Source organism: Pleurodeles waltl, chromosome 4_1 (genome assembly GCF_031143425.1).
Source record: "Pleurodeles waltl isolate 20211129_DDA chromosome 4_1, aPleWal1.hap1.20221129, whole genome shotgun sequence".
NCBI classification, from domain to species: domain Eukaryota; kingdom Metazoa; phylum Chordata; class Amphibia; order Caudata; family Salamandridae; genus Pleurodeles; species Pleurodeles waltl.
In genome coordinates this window covers 828,622,542-828,644,593 of record NC_090442.1, presented here as the reverse complement: position 1 = coordinate 828,644,593, position 22,052 = coordinate 828,622,542, and positions in this window count along the sequence as shown.

Below are 22,052 nucleotides of genomic sequence, written 5' to 3'. Positions count from 1 at the left end.
CACAGTTGTGTTAAATAAAACCTATTGAAACCTTACTGCATCTCTTTCATTGCCTGTGTTTGATTGAGACATGTTGTTCATGTGAGAAAGGGGTAGCCTCTGTTTAAGCACAATACTCCTTGAGATGTCACACTCTTGAGTCCATGCGTAAAGGCTGCCACAAATCACCTTTTACTGTTTGTGTTTTTGGTGAGGTACTGCATGTGAGCCAGGAGGGTTGAGACAACAGTTGTGACTTGTTGTAGGATAGGCATTTTCGCCTACAAATATGATTGGTGTCATCCTTAAACCAGCAGTCTTGCCTAGTGCAAGAGTCAAACTACGACAGCTTGGGTAAGAGACACACACTCCTAGTAGGTATTGAAGGCTGTAAAGTCTATTATATTTTGTTTTTAGACATATGGCAAACCTAGAACACTAAAAGAACCTCTAGTGATATGGACTGATGCAGTTACCTTGAAGGACTGATGCAGTTAGCCTGAAGGAATCCTAGAACACCATTTTATGTGTGTTCTCAACTTTCCCTCTACCCTGGATGGTGGTGTCACTTGGATGGGTTTTTCTGAATCTCTAGTGGTTGCAGGGCTCTAGATGGTGTGGGGAATCAGCTTCTGGAATTCACATCTCGCTCCCACAAGATTGCACAGCCAGATTCTACATTGCTGGTGCCCAGATGTTGCACGTGGAAAGTTAATTCAATTATAATTAAGTATTTTTTGATTAATTATTTAATTGATTATTAATTATACTAACTATTTCATGATAGTTTATAGTTTTCATTATTTTGTAAATGTTAATGTATATTTTAATTTTATTATTAATAATAGTATCTTATATTGTAGTAGGAAGTTGTAGGTTTTTGATGGAATTGGAAGATAAATAATGCATAATTAAGTTAAATTTAATGCTACGTAATTTTAATTGTAACATAATTATTTAATGATTATTAATTATGTCAATTGTTTCATTGTTAGTTTATATTTTTTATATGATTATGTTAATTTAAATGTATATTTTTATTTCATTGTTAATAACAGTATGTTATACTTTAATAGTCGATGTTGCATTTGTAGGGATATAGATTAAGAAGTTAATTGCATTGCAATTAATTTAATTTTATTGGTAAGTATATATTTCTTGTAAATAATTATTCAATTGATTATTAGTTATGTTATTTGTTTAATTGTCCCATTATGTGTTTAATTTATTTTGTTAACGCAAATGTATACAGTTTTACAATTTTTACAATTTTAACTTATGATTTAATATTTGTAATTGTGTTAAATAATGTAGTATTAATATTTTCGATGTACAATATGTTATTAGTCTTTAATATGCATTCAAATCGTTTTTATAATTTATTTAAACTTTTATTGTTTTATGTATGTCATCCAAAGTCCAACACTTTCCTTAATGCTAAACAGACTGGAGTAAGAATAGTAAATCTAACCCATCTGAATTGCACTAACTAGATGCAAAGTAGTCGTTCCCATCCACAATATGACGCTAACCCCCTAATGCCTTATTTATACTCCGGTGCAAAAACGACACGCAAGGAGTAGGCGGACCTAAATAATGGCGCTGACCCGGCATTAGGGGACCTGTGGACCCATTTCCATGGCTAAACACCATGGAATGGGCCCACAGATGCCCACACCAAACTCCAGCAACATCCCCACCCACACCAGAGGGACATCATCCTGAGTAAGTACAGGTAAGTATAATATTTTTTTTCTGTGCCACTGGGGGCCCCTTTCATGGGGCCCCCTGCCTGGCACTAGGTATTATGGCCTTGCCCAGGGGACACTGGTCTCTTGGGCTGGCCATTGGGGTGGTGGGCATGACTCCTATCTTTACTAAGACAGGAGTAATTTTTGGGTGCTAGTGTGTCTGAAAATGTCGCTATGCTGGTTTGTGGCATGTTTATTGCCGTAATCAGGACCTGAATTTTATTTTAATATGTTTATTTTAATATTTTATTGAGGTAAATTGGTTTTGTTGTTTTATACATTTATGTTCTTTCATTATTTTATTTAATTTATTGCTAATATAAATTTTAATATTTTAAGCGCTGTTTGTTTATTGTTGAATTTTTTAAACACACATATCTGACATACATATATATATATATTATATAGGTGTAATTTAAAAAATATAATTTAAAGTATTGCATACAAATATTTTACATTTAAAGAGTTAAATGTTTTAAATACATTACTTAAAATTTGGTATGTTTAAAAAAATGATATCTTTGTCTGCCTTTGGCTGATATTCTTATAAACCATATTTTTGATACAATAGTTTTGCATTTTACATTATAAGTATAGGACCACAATATTTTGACAATTATTTTTTGACATAATATTTTTGCATGCAGATTATTTTGGACACATTATTCTGTCAATGATCAGTTTTCAGGGAGTAACATGCCGAGTTTGGTGCCTACTGCACTAAATGACGCGTGCCTCTGTGAATACAGTTCTGTTTTTTATACTATTATTTAGGGTTAAGTATTTAACACACCCAGTAATTACCAGGTGCAGTAAATGCCAATTATCTCATTCCCTACGCACAGGGATCAGAAATGCTTACATACTCAGAATATGGGCCTTGTTATTCCCACATAACCTTCTTTTCAAGATTTAGAGGGTCATTATGAGTTTGGTGGTCCCATTACCGCCATGTTGGTGGTGGCAGTCATACCACCAACAGGCTGGCGGAGAAGACTGCAAAATTATGATGTTGGTGGTATGACCTACGGAATACAGCCAAAGCACCGTCAGCACTGCCACTGTGGTCAGACCACCACGGATGACTGAAGGCACCAGCAGGCCGGCGGAGACCATGTTTCTGCCGGACATATTACGAGGCTGAACACTGCCAAGATTTCCACCACGATCAAACAACCACGGAAACCCAGGCGGAAAGAAACTGTATAAATGGAGACACCCACCTCCAGGAAGCCATACTCATCCAGAGCTGCCATGGAACCAGAACTAGACGTCATCCTGCTGCTCCTGCTTCCAGAAAGACTACGGAATCATCGCCACTGATGAAGACAGCAACCGTAAATACACACAATCACCTGTTACTGTTGTATATTGTTCATTTTTATACACTTACATGAAATATCATAGGGAAGGGGGTGCGAGGGCTACACTCACAGGTAACTGTACACTGACACGCAGACTTACATACAGCCACACAGACACCCGCACATACACAGCACACACACTACAGCCCCCACACATCAAAAACACACAAATATGCACAGATACACAGCACAGATCCAGTCTCACACAATATTATACAACACAACAACACGTCACAATAACACCACAACCGCATAATCATAAACACATTGGCAAGTGCTCGCAAGAGACAGTATCTAAGGACACATCACGCTTTAAGCAAAACGTATAGCCAACTGGGAACAAACACAAACAATTGCACAATCATACAACTTACCAATCAACACACATATCACAAATCACACAGCACATCCTACCTATCATAACATGCCCAATACACACATGTCAACACAAACAATACACAATAACATGACAACAACATGCCTGCTATCTGCTAGATACACATGCCTATCACACAACAAACACCCTATCCCTGGGGGACAAAAGCACTGCACACACCCCCACATACTTGCCACACAATACAGGAAGCACAAGCACCACACACACACAAATACTCACACACAACCAATGTCAGCCAGGGACACCTCTAACCTACGAAAGAAAATGCAGGAAAGAAATGTAACCAGGAAACCAACAACTGGTTGGTTTGAATATATCTCTCTCAAAATGAGATTGAAGTCAAAGGCCAGAGGCCGGTCCATGCTCCATGTTTTGTGAGCCAAAGGCACATATTGGTGCCCCTAGCTTGACTTCTGACTGCCATGTAACTTCCACTGGTAGGGGCATCAATGGGGCATGCAATCACCTCAGGGATTATCTAGGTGGATGGTAGTGGGCGGGCTTAGACTTGGGAGGGGGTGGTGTTGTATTTGGCTTTGGAGGGGGTTGGGTCTTTATGGGAGGGGTACACTTCTGGGCATGGGAGGGGCATGGACACTTGCAGGGGGGCAGGGGAGGCCCTGGAGGAGGAAGGGGTGGTTTTGGGGAGGGAAACAGCATGTTTAGGGGTTTCACAGGGGGAGAAGAGTAGGGAAAAGGGCAAACTCAGAAAGGAAATATTTTTTACACACATGTGGATGGTCATAGCAAAAGGATTTTGGTGTGGAGGGAGATGGAGTGGTTGTATGAGATGTTCATGTGGATGTCTTGGGTGCGTTTTTGTGGGAGGTATGCTTGTGGGTGGTGTGTGTCTGTTGGGTGGGTGAGTGCGGGCGTTTATGTGTTTTAGGCTGGGGTGGAGGTGCTGGGAGATGCTGTGGTGGGTATGTGGCTGTCTGTTGGGGTGGTGACTGCTGGTATGGTGAATGTGCTGCACGTAGGAGTGTCAGTGATTACAGTGCCTTTGGGTGTGGTGACTGGGGTGGGTGTCTGAGGATCTGCTGGTGTGCTGTCTGTAGGTAGGAGAGTTGTAGTGGCTAAATCTGTGAATATTGGTATGGTGTCTGCAAGTGTGTCTGGTGTGCTGGGGTGGTGGGGGTGTCAGGGCAGGTTGTGGCTGTTGTTGTGTGTGCATCTGAATGTTGCTTGTGTGTATGCCAGTGGTGTGTCCTGTGGTGTTTTGGTTTGTCTGTGCTATCCTGGCATGTTGAGGTGGATGCATGCCTGTCTGTTTGTGTGCTTTGGCTGGGTCTGGGAAGGAGGGATTGGGACTGGGAAGAGGCAGGTGTGGTGGGTAGGTGACAAGGGGTGACTGGCTGCTATCAGGCCAGAGCCTGAAAGGATCTCTGTATGTCAGCCAGTGCACTGTGAATGCCCTCCAGGAATGCATTAGTCTGTTGGAACTGAGTTGCCAGTACCTGGATCGCATTCACGATGGCCTACTGACCCACAGAGATGGACCTCAGGAGGTCAGTGACCTCCTCACTGAGGTCAGCAGGGCTCACAGCGGCTGGGACAGAGGTGCCTGAGGTAAAGGAGACGCCTACCCACTTGGATGGGTGGGCATGGTCAACTGGCTGCGGAGCTACAGGGAGGGCAGTGATAGAAAGTGGGGTGGCGTACAGAGATGGTGCTTGGGTGGTCACAGATGAATCTCCCACCACCAGGTAGTGTCCACTGGAGGACGATTCTAAGGATGATGAGGTGGATCCTGTCTCCCCTGTGGCCCACCCCTTGCCCTCCAGGCCACTTGGTCCCTCAGTGTCAGTAGTATCATGACTTGAGGTCCCATGGCCAGCAGCTTCCCCATTCGGTTGTGCCACGTCTCCTTCGCCTGCCGATGCTGATGCTGGAAAACAGAAAGTGAGGTAGGGTCCTCACATTCTTTTAATACACTAACATCACACTGTACACATCTTTATCATGACATCTAATTGTACTGCACCCCTGGTAGAACCAGGTTAGTGCCAACATCATGTCACAACAAGATACAATCAACACCCCTATATAACAATAATGTCACACACCAGCTAAGCTACCTATCTCACACCTACAATATCATCATATCAGTATAGCTATGACACTAACTATTCCATGTCAAGCTGACCTGGCAACATAGTCAACCAACAACCAAGCTATGGGAAATAGTGGCAACATTGATTTCCACATATCACATACACAAAAACTACACTGTCTGACAATTTGACCTGATGTCATGTACCAGGAAAGGAACCTTATCATATGCTAAACACAAGACAGCATGTTGCATACAAGCCATAAACATTTCATGTCACAGAGTTCACAACCTTCACAATTGAAATTTGCAAACATGCAACTACTCTGTTTGGCATGTCCACATTTAGAGTATGATAGAGTCTAAACACGTCACCAACACATGTACCAATACTGATATAGGAAATGATGACACATACTTTGTGGACCAAACTCATCTTAGTCATTGTCCACCTGTAAACAAAGCTTAGCACACTTAAAAGGGCCTATTTAGCCCAGAGCATTTCCAGACAGACAACCACAGGTAGCATAACTACTCTTTCAATACAATGAACACCTGTCATGTGCATGAAGGCCACAAACAGTTCAACGTATTATGATGATTGGCAACATCACTATCCGCAAATCAGACATGACACAAAGCCCATCTGAGGCTACCATGATAGAGACATACACCTTGATGCAAGCCAATTGACTGACTACACATACCATTCCACCCACATGTGCATGTGAACTACCACACCTGCACCAAAATGTAGTCAGTGCAAACAATAGGTTTCCATACAAAAAGCATTCAAAACCTATCCAAAATATCAATAGAATGTATGCTTAAGGCACATTACAATGTAGATTTATGTCAAAACCTTACAATATACACATGATGTTGGCAAAACCCAGTTAAGAGTTTAACTCTTAAGAAGATGTTTTGGCCTATTTATCATAAATACCACACAATGGCTAAGGAAATAGCTGTGTAGCTACTTACCACCTACAGAACGTGAACATGGTACTAACATTGATAGCTCTGACATCCATGTATGTGATCCAATAGGAGTTAGGCAATACCTCCATGGTTACCTACGTGTAAGATGTCCACTCAGATGACACATAACAGGGGCCAATGTACAGCCCTCACTTACCAAAGGGCTCACCTCCCTACAGCTCTGAGGAAGTTTAGCAAGTACGGCATGTGAAATGTCAGATGGACATCACAGCCTCACATGAAGCTGTCACTCATGAGAAACCTTTAGAAACGTAGGAATGACTTTACATTTTCAGACTCTATGTTGCACATACACATCGATAAAGGCGCATTGGAATGGACAGATGGCAAAGACCTGGGCAACTTACCATCATAATATTGGGAGTATTGATCTGTAGGTAGGAAGAAACAACCAGCAGGGTATGAAAAGCTGTATAGCGGTACACATATGACACAGTCACATGTGCATCATTATATGCTTTTGTACAGAGAGGATAACATAGGAGAGTAATATGTCCTTACACACAATAGAATGTGCACACCTGTGAACCAATCATGAGGACTGTACATCTATGTGTTCCTTGGAGACCGTTGACCCCTTGCATCTACCACATTGACAGAGCTTAGATCACTTCAGTCACTGACCTGGCAGAGGGATGAAAATGTGTTAAGTCAGTACTTACCCCCTTGTGGCTGCTGTGCTACCTTCAAACGCCCATCCAACTCAGAGTAGACCACCGCCAATGTGTGGGCCATTAGGGGGATCAAGGTCCGACGGGCACCCCTTCCTCCTTGGGAGGACATTCCCAGCTGAGCCTCTGAGGTCTTCCAGGCCCAGTGTCTCAAATCCTCCCATTGCTTCCTACACTGGGTGCTCCTCCGGCTGAGGACCCCCAGGGCCCGCACTTTCTTGGCGATGGCACACCAAATTCCCTTTTTCTGATGGGCGTTGATTTGCATGGATGACACAGACAAGAGGAGAAAGTCATGTCCATATGAACCATACCAACACAAGAAGGGTGAAGCAAAGATTAGTGCAAGTAGCCATACACACACTTCCTCCAACATCCCCTTCTATGTGGAATGGCAATCTGCAGTCAGGCCATGTGTGAAGTTGAGTCAGGCATACAACATGCATATACAGCACTTATGATGTATAGATTGAGCTATACACATACATTCTGGTGTTGTCACACATACTTACCCTGGCATGAGAAGAGCAAGACAACCTACAGTGTACCGTCCACTAGCAGACCTGCAGACCATGGAGGAGTGACATGTGATGCAAATATACCGCCTGGATAGGCATACAATCATGGATATCTGTCGTCAGTTGGAGCCAGATCTGATACCTGCCATTTGTAATCCTAATAGCATACCTCACATTGACCAATTCATGCCAGCGCTATACTTTCTGGTTACTGGGTCCTTTCAAAATACAGTGGCCCTAACTGCAAGGATGTCTCAACCCATGCCCAGTCTGGTTTTGAAGGCTGTACTGTCTGCATTGTTGAAACACCTGGAAAGGTACTTCAGAATTCCACAACGTGAAGATTTGGCCCATGTAAAGGCTGATTTGTATGCTTTGGGACACATTCCACGTGAGGTTGGAGCCATGGCTGGCACCCATGTAGCCTTGAATCCCGCAAATGCCAATAAACAGGTATATACAAAAAAGGAAAGACTTTCACTCCATCAATGTCCAACTGGTCTGTTTGGCTGACCTCTACATACCACAAGTTTGTGCAAAGTATCAGTCCATGATTCCTTCATCATGCAGAACAGCAATATCCCACTGCTAATTACATGACAATACACTGAGAGGGCCTGGCTGGTTGGTATGTCCTATATGTCATGTGTGTCTGTACCTTTTATCTACTACCAGATATGTGGATGTCCAAGATTAATGTTGGGATTGTTGTAACTATTCCTTACAGGGGACTCTCGCTACCCAAACCATCCTTGGTTGTTGACACCAGTGAGGTACCCAACCACGCCAGGGGAAGTCTGCTTCAATGAGGCCCACCGAAGGACAAAGAGTGTTGTGGAGTGGACTTTTTGGCTCCTGAAGGCAAGATTTCACAGCATTGATAAATCCAGAGGATCCCCCCTTTACTCACCCAACAAAGTTTGTCAACTTTTTGTTGGCTGCTGCATGCTCCACAACCTCACCCTGAGACGTCAGATACCATTCATACCGGATGATCCTATGGGTGGAAATGCAGATTTGCCAAGTGATGATGAGCATGATGAGGATGGAGCTGGAAACATCAAGGCTGATCTCATCAATCAGTACTTCACCTGACTTAAGTTATGTGATGTGATTTAATTAAAGTGATTTAGTGGGGGTATTGGTGAGGTTAGAAATGCCAGGTAAGGTTCTTATAATGACCATCACATAGGTCATAAGTGGCTCCAAAGCCCATGACTTAGATATGTATGCAGGTTGTTACTTGGAGTTGTGTACAGGCATGTAATGTACATCTAATGTTTTCACACTGCACAATCAAAGTCACATTTGCACATACTATGTGGTTGTGTAATCTTTATGTATCAAGGTGGCCTATACCTTATGTTTGTCAATTACAGATTGCAGATTGACTGCTTGGCTCATCCTCATCCTCATTTCGCGATATCAGGCAATATCACGGGCAGATGGAATTTGCAGACTGACATGTGAAGTGAACATGGATTAAACCAGGTACTGTCTGGCATGAGGTTTGTGGTGTGTGAGTTCTATGCCCAGACTGTCAGGACAGTAGGATGGTAGTCTCCTTTTCCACACTAAAGACCTGTTTGGTATTGGAGGTGGGGCCAATGGTGCCATGTGTGTGTTCATTTGTCTCTGACACGTCACAATGTTGTATCCGGCCCTGCAAGCTCATAATGGTTTGTGTTGCATGAGAACACTTGTACATAGCTGCGAATGTGTTTTCACTTTGCAGACCAATGTGCATATGTCTGAAGACTGACATAGGTGAATGGCAAGCCTACAGATACCTGACCGTGGTAAGTGGAAGGTTCCATGACTGGGGACATTAGCACTGACCTCTGTCTGTTACCTAGGATATGGCTATTTGGGAGCTATGGTATGGGTATGTGATAAGGCTTTAGTTGATTATGCATTGAACCAATATGTTTACCTCCTGGTATTGTGAAACACTGATAGGTCCCTAACTTCAGAGGTTTGTGGGTTTGTAGTGTATGACAGCTATGCTGAAACTCAGACGTTAGCAGCAGTAGTTCACTATGCGGTCATTGGCACTCTCCAAATCAATATGTGGGGAAGTACAATACAAGTGATTTATGTAATGTATAATATACATTGTCAATGCAAATTTAGCCTGATTATACAGTACACGTATAATGAACATGACAAACGTTTTACATTAGAGGGAAACATTTTAGTACAAGAGCTGGTGTACATGACAGTTGTGTATGGTTGATAAATTACACCAACACATGATCTGTGGTTAAGTGGTATTTATTGGGGAGTGCACAGCAAAAAGAGTGATTAGAAACAAAATAACACAAAGTAAACAGTGAAGGGTTCAGTCATGGTGGATGAAATCATCAGGGTAGCTGTTACACCATTTGGAAACACAGGTCCAGTGTCTTTGTACTGTGGGGAAATGGAGATAAGTTTCAGAACAGTCAACAGGGTGTACCTGTGGCACACAAGGGAAACCAATATGTAGAGGTTCATTCCCGGCAGTGGTTTTGGTCTTGATACTTTCTCCTCTAGGATGTCTGGGTAGACATCCACGTTTGCAGGGGGTTCTTCAGCTAAAGAGGATGGGGTGTCTTAGACATTCCCTTCCCCTTGCAGGGCCTTCATTTTACCAGCTGCCACCAATGTAGAAGGATCTGATGTTTCATTGCTAGTGGAAGATGATGGAGTAAAAAACATACTCAGGGTGGTATTCATATCTCTCAGCACTCAGGCAATGGAAGCCAGGATGGCATTTTGGGCCTGCCACGGCTACATAGCTTCCTGGTCATTGTCCCTCTGCCCATCATGCTTTGGGAATGTTGGTAGGCTCCCAAGACTTGGGAGACAGTGTCCTAGCCAGTGTGTCCCTTGGAACTCCCATCCTCTGGCCACACCATCCCTTCCACTCACCCTACCCCAATGTGTCTGTGCCTCTGGCTCAGTGTGCCCACTCCCACTGGTGGCAGGTCCATCATTGTCAGGGGTGACAACAGGAAAAACAGGTACCTATACTGGGGGGCACATGATGGAAGACACTTTCCTTAGGACACAGGTTTGGGGTGAATGGTTGCCTGTGATGTGGATGCAACAGGGCAGGGAGGAGTTGATGTGGGCAGGGAGAGACTCACAGTTGTTGACTGACTAGGTGTCCCTGAAGGGCCAGCTTCGTCATTAGTGTCCAAACATCCAGGGGCATTTTCCTCACTGGGCCTTCATCTAGAAGGGTAATGGCAGTCTCTGGTGTCCTCTCCATGGTGAAAATGTGAGTGGAACACACTGTTGCTGTAAGTGATGCAACAAGTGTTGTTTAACTTTGACCACTAGACATGCTATGTGACATGCACACAATGCCTTTACATGATCCCCTCATATGACAATGACAGCTGCTTTCAAATCTGGGTTTGAGCAATGTGGGACACAAAGATTTGCAATTACATGTACCATGCTCCAAGCTCTTGGGTATGTTGGTGGTTAGATGACTGCTGCTGCCCATATATCTTGTCTGAGTAAAGACATGACAATGTACATGTATCTCCTAGTAAGGTGTATACCTAATGTCATAACAGCTGGACAATGCACAATGATGACAGAGCTGGCCAAAAGTGTGGGAGTTACCGTTTGACCTGGGCGTCTGTATGCACTGCAAGCACAACCAGTTTCCTCTATAGTTTCCCCCCCCAGGTGAGTATATGACATTGTTTGGAAGGTTATCTCAAAGGCCAGTTTAGTAGGGAACACAGCTGTAGCGATGTTTTGCTTGTAATAGTACTGGCAGAGGGCCATAGCAATGCTATCATTGCCATAAACTGTTAAATAGTGCAGCATTCAGGATGGGTTACATTGATTGCTAGTTCACATGCAAGGCTATTTAAAATATGGTTCGCTGTTCTCGTTTTCTAGGAGTTGTAGTGCTGTGAGTCCCTGTACTTTGCATGCCATACACAAATACTATGACCCCAGAGGAGTTTAGCAGACATGTGGTATGCCAGAGAGGGTTATTTATACATTTGGCAACAGGGGTGGTGGGTAGTTTGGTCATTATGGTGGGGACAGGGGATCAGTGGGCATGCAGGACAACACTTTTTAGGGACATTATTGGTGTAGTGACATACCAGGTATCCCTATCAGGCCCTCAGGATGCAGGAGGTCCAAGACCTTCTCCTCCCATGATGTGAAAGTAGGGAGTGGAGGTGGGGGTCCACCGACAGTCTTGAGGACCGCCTGGCGATCATGGAACAGACCTTCCCCCTGAGGTAATTCTCTCTTCCTGATGTTCTCCCTTGTGCGTGGGAAACTGCCTACAGAATTCACCATGTTGACTATTCTTTGCCACAACTCTGTTTTTCTGGCTATTGATGTTTGCTGGACCTGTGCTTCAAAAAGGTATGGCTCTATTCTGATAATTTCATCCACCATGACCCTCAACTCATGATCAGTGAAACATGGATGTTTTTAGGGGACATGGTAGTGGTGGACAAAATGGTAAGGTAGTGAAAAATTTTGAAAAAATAATTGGTGATAAGGTGTGGATGCTGTGATGTAAGTGGGTGATGGCTGTTGTTTATTGTGTGGGTTACTAAAATGTGTGTTGTGTATGTTGTGCAGGTGTGGTATGAGTGCTGAGTGAAATGTGTAGGGATGCCTATTGTCTGTTTTGGTATATTTTTACATTTTTGGCTTGTCTCTGCCTGTGTGTGATGTTCTGGTTGCAAAGGATTATGGGTTGTGCAGGGGTGTGTTACATAGTCCAGTTTGTAGGTGTCAGTGGGTGGATGTGTGTCAGGTGTGGGGTTTTCAAAATATCCTATGCTGTGTGGTGTACTACTGTGGTGACCGCCGACTGCCGCTGTTCGCACCGCCAATGTTTTTCCACCATAAAAGAACTGCTCTTGTGAGATGTGTATCGTTATATAATTGGAGGTTTTTTGGCGGGCTGGAGCTGTTGCTGGTCGGACCCCTTTTTTTCCACCCTACATTGTCCTGGCAATTTTGGAAATGTAGCTATTTGTTGGTGGACTTAGCTGTGTGACTCTTCATACAGCAGTCAGATCACCACCAACATGGCGGTCTTTGGTGGCTGCTACCACGGTGGTCTTGCTAAAAGTCCTCCAAACTCGTTAGGAGGACCATATTATCAAAGCATTAGGATTTAAAGCAGCATCATAGTCGAACTTCATTCAGGAGAGAAGTGCCTTAACTGAAATGCTGAAAATCTCTCTACAGGAGACTTTTCAACAAAGAAAATACTTCTGGCTGCCAGGTCATCCATCTAGTGAGCATTATCTACATTCTTCAATACCATGCCACTGTGTGGGAGTTACTCTGCATTATCAATCACAATAAAATAACATAGCATCACATAGCATAGCACAATATCAGGAAATGCCCTGAGGTCCAATTCAAAAGTGTGAGAATGTTTTAATGAGTACAACCTTTGATCTTCTTTGATATCTTGATTAGAGGGACAAGACAATCCTCAAAGAAAGTGCACATAGGTGTTGTTCTGAACTAACCAATAATTACAAAGTAACCATTATTGGCCAAGCTTAAGTAAGAAGTTACCAATCAAATAAGTAACGTAAAGCAAAAGTAAAGAAAATGGAAGTGATTCAACAGTTATGGAAAATTGAAAACTGTCAAATTCCAATTCAATTGAAACATGAATAAAACAAAAACTGTCAACTATAAAAATATATGGCAAAAATTGTCCCATTAAAAATCAATGGAAAATCAATAACAAAGTTCAAAATAACGTATTTCTAAGCGCCTTTCAGGGGATGACCAGCACCAAGGTTACACTTGTGCCCAAATTCACATTGTACACACTTGGCTGCAAGGTGAGAGATTGTCCTACAAAAGGATATTACCTTCACAAGTGAAAGTTGTGCAACACCAAACTGTATCTCCTTTGAATTCCACAAGTTGAGTCCTTCTGGCTAGGGGCTGACAAACATTTTTCAAAAGAACGCAAAGTGAGCACAATCTGGAAAGTTTGTCTCAGTAAAGAGTGAAAAAAGGTGAGGTTTCCTTGTAGGAAATGTGTTTACTAGTTTAGGAGGGTGAAACCTAACTCACAAAGCAACCACAATCTCTTTCAGTATGAAACACATGCAAACTCCAAAACAACCTATGCTTAATCTGTTGGTAGCTTGGCACTAAGCACTCAGGCTTAACTTAGAAGCAATGTGTAAAGTATTTCTGCAGCACTTCAAACAGTGATGAAGTAAAACACAATACCCAAGAAAAATCCCACACCAATTTAGAAACATTAAGTAAAAGTTAATTAATTATTTCAGACCAAAACAACAAAAATCCAATCAGTAGAACCGGAGATATGCAATTTTAAAGTTTTAAGTGAAAAGACGGCCTGGAAGCATAAAGCGCCAACTGCGGTTATCTGGGCATGCTGGACTGGGACAAAGCCACAAGTTCAGGCTGACCATGTCGTAGCACAGGTTGGATATCGGGACCAAGTTAGGCCCAATGAGCAAAGTGCTTTAAATCTTGGTTGCAGAGCATTGAGAGATTCCACTTCAAGGAGGCGTCATACAGTGATGATTCAGAGGATGCTGGGAGGCTGTGATGTGGAGCCTTACATCATCGTTAGGGATTCTGTCAATGAGGAGCTTGCAATAAAAAGTCAATCATGGATGCCAACGAAGGGGGGGCATGGAATGTGAAGACCTGCATCAAAGATGTATCTTGCAGTGGCAGTTCCAAAGCGGCTGTGGGTTGAGATGTGAGGTTCTGTGTCAGGGCTGCATCACGCAGCTTCGGTTCTTATTCGGCTGCGAGGATATGCTCAGAGCTGTATCGGTTCTGCTCACAAGACCACATCTGGGCTGGCAGGGAACATTCAGGCCCTCTTCCAGGTGTCCAGGACTTGGGCACACCATTTGGGGGACAAGAATCACATAAGATAGAATCAAGATGCTGGGTTCAAGTTGGTTATAGTCTTTTCTCTCCCTGAGGTTCTGATCAGGAGTCCAGCAAACTAGCCGTTGGAGTCAATCTGGTGGTCATGGGTTCAAGATGCAGGTCCAGTCCTTTTTCTTTAGGCAACAGGCCAACAGAGCAGCAGGGCATCAGAGTAGCAGTCCTTCTTTCAGAGCAGCACAGCAATCCTTCGGAGTCTTCCTCGGGTCCAGAGGTGTACTGAAGAGTTGGGTCTGAGGGACCACTATTTATCCTTGGTGCCCGCTTTGAAGTAGAAGATGTTTCTAGAGGGTTCCAGCCCCAGAAGTGATTTTCTACCAATCTACCATGGCCCTAGCTTGTCTGGAGTCACAAAAGTCAAATCCTTACTGAGTGTGGTTAGACAGTGGATTTGTGATGTGCAAGTGTGGTAGTTGACAGCTCTACTCCCTATCAAGGCAGGGATGGTGCATTGCACAAAGACCTATTCCCCCATTGCCTCAATGTCTGTGATCAATACACAAAGACCAAAAGCCAGCTTCACCTAGTGATGTGACCCAGGATACAGGCACCAAATGGTTAGGAGAAGAAAATTCCAACTTTCTAGGAGTAAACCTACAAAAAATATTTATACCTTGCCTGGACTTGTGTATGGAATGTTATTTGCATATGGGTCAAGCACCTCAATTATCTTGGACACAAATTCCCTCATAATCCGTTATTTCACATTTATTACATCAAAACCTCAGATTCATGCACCCACAGTTATCAATGTATTTACACTACAACAAATCAATGTTTCAACAAAAACATAATGTCTATTGCTTAAACTCTAACAATCAACATTCACACTGCTCACTCATCCGAAAGCCTTAAACTCACATTAAAAGGGCAGGCCTATGGAAAACATTTATAGTAAAACAAAAAAAACAATGTTATCTTGTTGATACCAGACCCCTTTATATCAAACCAGCATTGCATTTTACAATCTAACTGAGTCCACTTAATTAGTCCTCTTTTGTAGGGCTCCTAATTTGAATGCATTTCCAGGGTTTGTAGTCCTGTTAAACTTTCAAATAGGAGGCTCCTCCTTCATTCATTGGGGTTGCTCCTGCACATTCCGGCTGGGTCTCACAACTCGCTGGTGCATATGTGTTGAGTTCTTATATTTTCCATTCAGGAACAGAGATTATTGCATCTCCTGGGTTTAACTGAACACCATCGTTATACTTCCACAACTTCCAAAAATGAAACAGGTATTTAAAATAATTTAACAAATGTGTTTGTTTCAGACAGCGCTAACCATGAGTGCTGGTAAATGAAAGCAGTCAAGAAAACCATTAAAGAATCATAGATTTGGGGGGTTATTATTCTTTTGACATATTGAAACATTGATACATGTAACCAGCTTACACTTGACCTCTGTACTTCACAAATACATTTCTAGTTCGTGAATATTAAAGATAAACTTTACTAACCATCCTCCATCTTTACATCTATTTCTATAGGCAGCCTGCAAATGTACAGTTCCCTTATGGTCATGAATATTACATACCTTAAAGAAACAGTTTAGTACGTAGATTGTAACTCACAACAATCAACGTGGGTTTTTCTTCAAATTTCTTTTGAAAGGACGAAGACACTTCACATTTTTCACATATATTAGATAATATGCGCAAAAGAAAATATGAGTTTATATTTTTAGTGATATGTCTGTTCGAGTACTTTTACCGAGTTAATTTCCGAACATTACATTCCTGAGAATGATTCTCTGTATTGAGTTCAGACTTCTGACTTTTTCAAAAACATTAACAATCTCCACAGTTCTCCCTGAGTTCTGCCAATAAGGTCCTTGCTGCAGCAGCAGCAATTTATCTCGAATACCTAGCAAGAACACTCTGAAATAACTTATACTGGCTAACGTCATCATCAAAACTTTATTCGGCCAGATTCCAGTCATAAAAGTACAATTCATATAAAATAATAAAACATCCTAAAACTAACAAAATTTACAGTACAGATGCTAAAAAGCTAAAATAATCATTTAGAACAATTCTTCAGTTAGGAGGGCGTCATATGTCCGCAGTTTGTAAATGACCGTCCTTATGGCTAGAACACTTTTGGTTAAATTAATTACTGCATAACAGCTCTGGGGGATATCCAACTTTTGCAGCAGCATTAGGGCTATCCTATGCTGTCTGCAGTTGGCTGCTGTGCGAACAGGGACTAAAAAGCTCTTTCTGTGCAAAGAGTACATATTGCAAAACATCACAAAATGCAACGTGCTCTGTTTTGTAAGGGAGTCACAGGGGCAATTAGGGAGATTAACAAACCAGGTACTCTGGGAAGGATATGCAACCAAAAAATGAAATAAATTAAAACAAAACCTGTTCAGATAAAATCTATACTCTTGGTCATGCACAAATGTGAGATAAAATTCCAAACCATCGAGGGTTTGATAGGCATGTAATTTTGCTAACTGGGAAAGAGACCCTCTGCCGTTCTTCTTTTCTTTACTTAGACAATGGCTGTCTCACTAGGGATTTGGGGCCAGATGTATTGATGAAGCAGAAAATGAAGGTTTTACATTTATTAACGCGTAAACGTAGAGTAGCAATAATCATGTGTGACTTTAACCGAACTAATAAAGATTGTACGGGGACAAAATGTGCCCTCAGAGTAGTTTGCCATCATTTATAAGCGTGCTTTATATAACGTTGTGTATTAGAATTGCACTAATCCGACATAATCATAAACGTGTGCTACGATTTGCTTGTTTGAAATGATCTAACTTAGCATGACTTTAGCGGAGGCTTTGGCCTAGTGGCCTGGTCTCACGGTTTAGATGCTCGTATTTTTCCACTGTGCTAATAAACGTGTATTTTTGCTTGAAGCTGTACTTTTCCACAGAAACAGTTCACATGCTTATCTTAAGGTTTCGTGCCAGCCTGGCATATTTCTCTTTATTCCAAGGTCGATTTGCAGGTGCGGACAATGGAGGCTCTGAAAGTGAGCTAATTGGTTGACAATGTTGCAACTTGCGTACCCATCTCCAAGGATAATGTATGCTTAAGTAAAAGCTTGAGAACTGTCGTTTTTGATTGGACAATTTGAAGCTAACCTATGAACCCTCCAATGGAAGACCCTACTGGATTTGAACTGTTGTCTATAAAACCCAGGTGCACGAGAAGAAGGTGGCCATTACGCGCTATGATTGCCATTACCCGATCATTACGGCCATTACCAGCTTGATACCCGCCATTTTGCAGACTTCGTAGCTATTATGGCCCACTTTGCTGCAACGCCATTTTGAGAGACTTCGATGCTTTCTCTAATCGAGAGAAAGAAACTTTAAATGATTCTTGCCCTAGAGACTTTAACTTTGATTTGTCCCTTTGCATGAAGTAATAGTCTTACCTTGCCGCCGTGAGGCAATTGCCCCGTCCACTCCTGCCCTTTTGCCCCGTCCTATGCCGACCGAAACGGTACCCATGCTGATCGAGAAATGATACCTGTGAGACGAAGACTTCCTTGATTGCTGATCGTAATTGGTAAATATGAAAGGAAATTGTAAAATTGCATTGTGTTTCCTTTAGGTAACCAACTGCTGATTTTGATAAGAGCCCTAGTTAGGAGTTTTCTAAATTAATGTTGCTAAATTGTTTTTGCATGAAGTCCCACATGCCGATGCTAATTTGAGGTTAGACGAGGATTCCATATGTTGCACGATGCAATTTGAGATCTTGTTATGCTGACTAAATGTATGCAATTAGTTCGTTACAGATTATCGTATTAGTGATTTGCATTGCTATTATCGAATGCCTTGTGATTCAAATGCTACATAGATTACACTTGTTTCGCCGCTATGGACAGCTATTAATGTTCATTTATGTTTATCATTTAGTGTTGAGACACATCTACATTGTGCTAGCTTTGTTAATATAGGGAAATAAAATTCATTAACTTTGAATAAACTGGTGTGGTTATTCCTGACTGAAAGGTCGGGGTTCGCCGAAATGTATTCTGGATTAATTGTTAAGTGTTATGTTGATCAAGGTATTGCTTATGTTCGTTATTGATTATTGATTTGATGCAATTGATCGATATAGAGAGTACGGAGAGTCCCACTTAGTCAAAAGATTCATCGGCCTAAAGAGCGTCCAAACACAGGTAAATTATTAGTACGGACCGCTCTATCAGTAGATGGTAGCAGAGGACGGTTTCGTCTTTTGGGACCCCGTACTCTTAAAGTACATGGTGTTGAATTAACGGTCTCGACTTTTGAGACCACACTCGAGAAGTTGAATTAGATTTTTCTTGGATAAAACAGATTGACAGAATGATGATGGGCTAGGTCCACCGCGACTTTCCTGGGATCTCGGAGCTTGCGAATGGAGAGAACGGAGGTGTGGAATCAGCGTTGGCGGTACTAGTGATGGTATGAGTGAAGTTAGGGTTTTGCGCTTGCACAGCTTATTGCCGCAGGTTGTGTGAAAAGGTTGCGAGGATTTTTCTTTTTAGAGGATAGCGGAGGTGCGACTCCGAGTGTAGAAGTAGAGAAGTCGTCGAACTTCATAGAAATAGCGGAGGTGCGGCTCCGAGTGTGAGAGTAGGGAAGTCGTCGAACTTCATGTGCGTGTGGCGCTTTGTGCATAAAAAGGTCCACGTGGTTGTTGTTGTTGAGGCGGGCCCTGCGAGGTCAAGAGACTCCGGAGTATGTTGATCCATGTTGTGGTCTGGGCGGTTTAGTAGGTTGATCGGGCGTGGTCAACGAGTCGGTACGTGTGTTAGGGAGTGAAAGAAACTTCGACTTCGGGCTTTGACAAGATTCTAAGTGCACTAGAATAGATCATTGACAAGTTGAGAGTAGGTCTGCAGGTCAGATTTGCTTGCGAATGTGGGGACCGAGAAAGACGGAATAGCGGCCGAGGCTAGTGAAAGGTCCCTAAGGTCCTGAAGCGACTGTGTTACCCTTCCTGTAGTAAACCGACAGATCTGTTTTATTTTTTTGGTAGCTCGCGATACATGCAAGAAGTTGTTACGAGAGGAGGTGAGTGAAGGAAGACTAGCCGCGAGGCTTTGTCAGCCGCAGTGTGTGTGAGTGTGACGTCACTAGGAGCCGCGCTGGGATAGGTTGGTTGCAGAGAAGGGTCGCGCACGGATTGGACGCAGTCCGTGGGGCTCGATTGGAAGGGGAAAGGCAAGCGAAGAGTATTCCGGGAATTAAAGTCACCTATTGATTACAAACTTTGTGAAATAAAAGACGAGAAAATGAAATTCTTTAAAGCATTCAGGAGTGCGATGAAGGGGGAGTCTTACATTAAAGCGAGCGTAGGAGAGGAGACGCCACCCGAGGGTACACCAGCTTACATTGTAATGGAAGAGAAGGGGGTAGCTCCGTGTCTTTGGCTAAAGCAATGGCATAAACTGACAGAGAAACATGGGAGCGTAGCGTTCCCGATACATGGGACATTCAATATAAGGATTCTAGAGAATTTGAGATTCACGATGTACGACATGAAGGTGCCTCCAAGGCCAGCCCAGTTTGAGGCTCTAGCGATTTGGGAATTAATGGCCAGACAGCAACAGCAGAAGAAGTTTGAGACCAGGATGAGAAAGGTAGAAAAGACATTAGCGGACGCTAGGTGGGATAATGCACAGAAGGTGTGGAGGTCAGATGTATTGCAGGGGATAAAATTGTTTCCAGCCATTACTAAGGAAGAAGAGGAGACAGGTAAGAAAGCTACCTGTAAGACAGACAGGAAGTGTTCAAAGGATAGAGAGGATGAGGAAAAGTTGAGAAGAGAAGAGGAGTTAGAGGATGAGGAGTTAATAATGCAATTGCTAAACGACCGTCCACCGCCTTATGCGGAGAATGGACAAGGTCCAAGTACCAGTTCTGCCCCTCCGGCATCGGTACAGAACAGTGAAACTCAGAGTTCAGGAGCATCATCGGGGTCTAAGGACCCGAGTCTACTGTTCACCCCGCAGATACCGCAGGTTAGGAGAATATATCCAGATGTGCCCGTGTTGAAACCAGCAGAAAATTATCAGCCGCAGATGCCAGGGTACTACAACAGTGATAACAGTGCAGGAATGATTCTAGATCCAACCGTAAGGGGGGGAGTACAGAATGGTCACAACCAGACATTGTCACAAGCCGAATCAACCCAGTTTTTGATGCCTCAGAAGCAGATGCAAGGGGGAAACGCACATACTCAGATGACGGGGAGTCAGATGGGCATGCCGGCAATGATGACCCATGGTGTGGGCATGAACATGCCACAGAACATGGGAAATGGACAGAACCCAGACGCGATATCACTACCCATTACTGTAGGTCCACCGGTACCTTTGTATAGTCAGCCTAACTTAGGTATGAGCGGTCAGGGATCAATGCTGCAGAATGGGACAGAGAGGAGGTGCATAGAAAACACTCCAGGGATAACTCCGATAGCGGCTCAGCCAACTGGATCTGGGTCCTTGATGGAGTTTAGCCCCATATGTGCTCAGTCAACACTGGTGAGGTCGAGCCCCCCACTGATAATACCTCTAACATCGAACACTGAAAAGTTGCCGCAACCATCAATGGCAGTCGATGTGAATGCTACACTGATGGGGGTAAATGCGCAACAGCTGACACAGTGGTTCAACAGTTTGAATTCCACACAAAGTTCAGCCAGTGGGAAGGGAGAAGATTATATGAATAGGGTCAGGTTGAACATGGAAGCACAAGAATTGGTGGAAGGGACTATGGGTGTGAATAGGTTAGAGTCCTACACGGAAGAAGAGCTGAGGTATCTATGTCCCAGGATTACGAAGGAAGTGAACAAGGTACATAAGAGCTTGCAGGAAGCAGCTGACAGAAACGGGGTTGACATAGACAAGATGAAACACTTGAGCAGAAGCTATAGGTTGGATTTTGGGACCGCAGATTTTGAACACATGAGGTCAGCAGGCATGAAGGCACACCTTAGAGAATTGCTGCAGAGTGCCCAAGTGTGGAGGTGTCTAGACAAGTGGGAAAGCAGGTGGGTAAAGAGGAAGGAAAAGAGGAGGGACAGTGCTACAGAGCACAATGAGAAAAGACCGCAGAGTAGTGATACAGTAACTATGTTACCGATGAGGGAGACAGCAGGGGGAAAGTTAATACATGTACCGTGGCACAGAAGTGACATTCAGTCATTTACGGATGATTTTCCCAAACTGAGAGAGAAGCCGATCGAATGGTATCAACAGACTGATAGGTTTGTGAAGCTTGCAAAATGTCTCTGGGAAGACCTGAATACTCTCTTTGAGATTGTGGTTCCAGCAGATTTGTGGGAGGATTGCAAAAGAGCTGTAGGTTGGCCGACAAGTGAACCAGAGAGAGACAGGGACACGGGTGTACCATCACCTA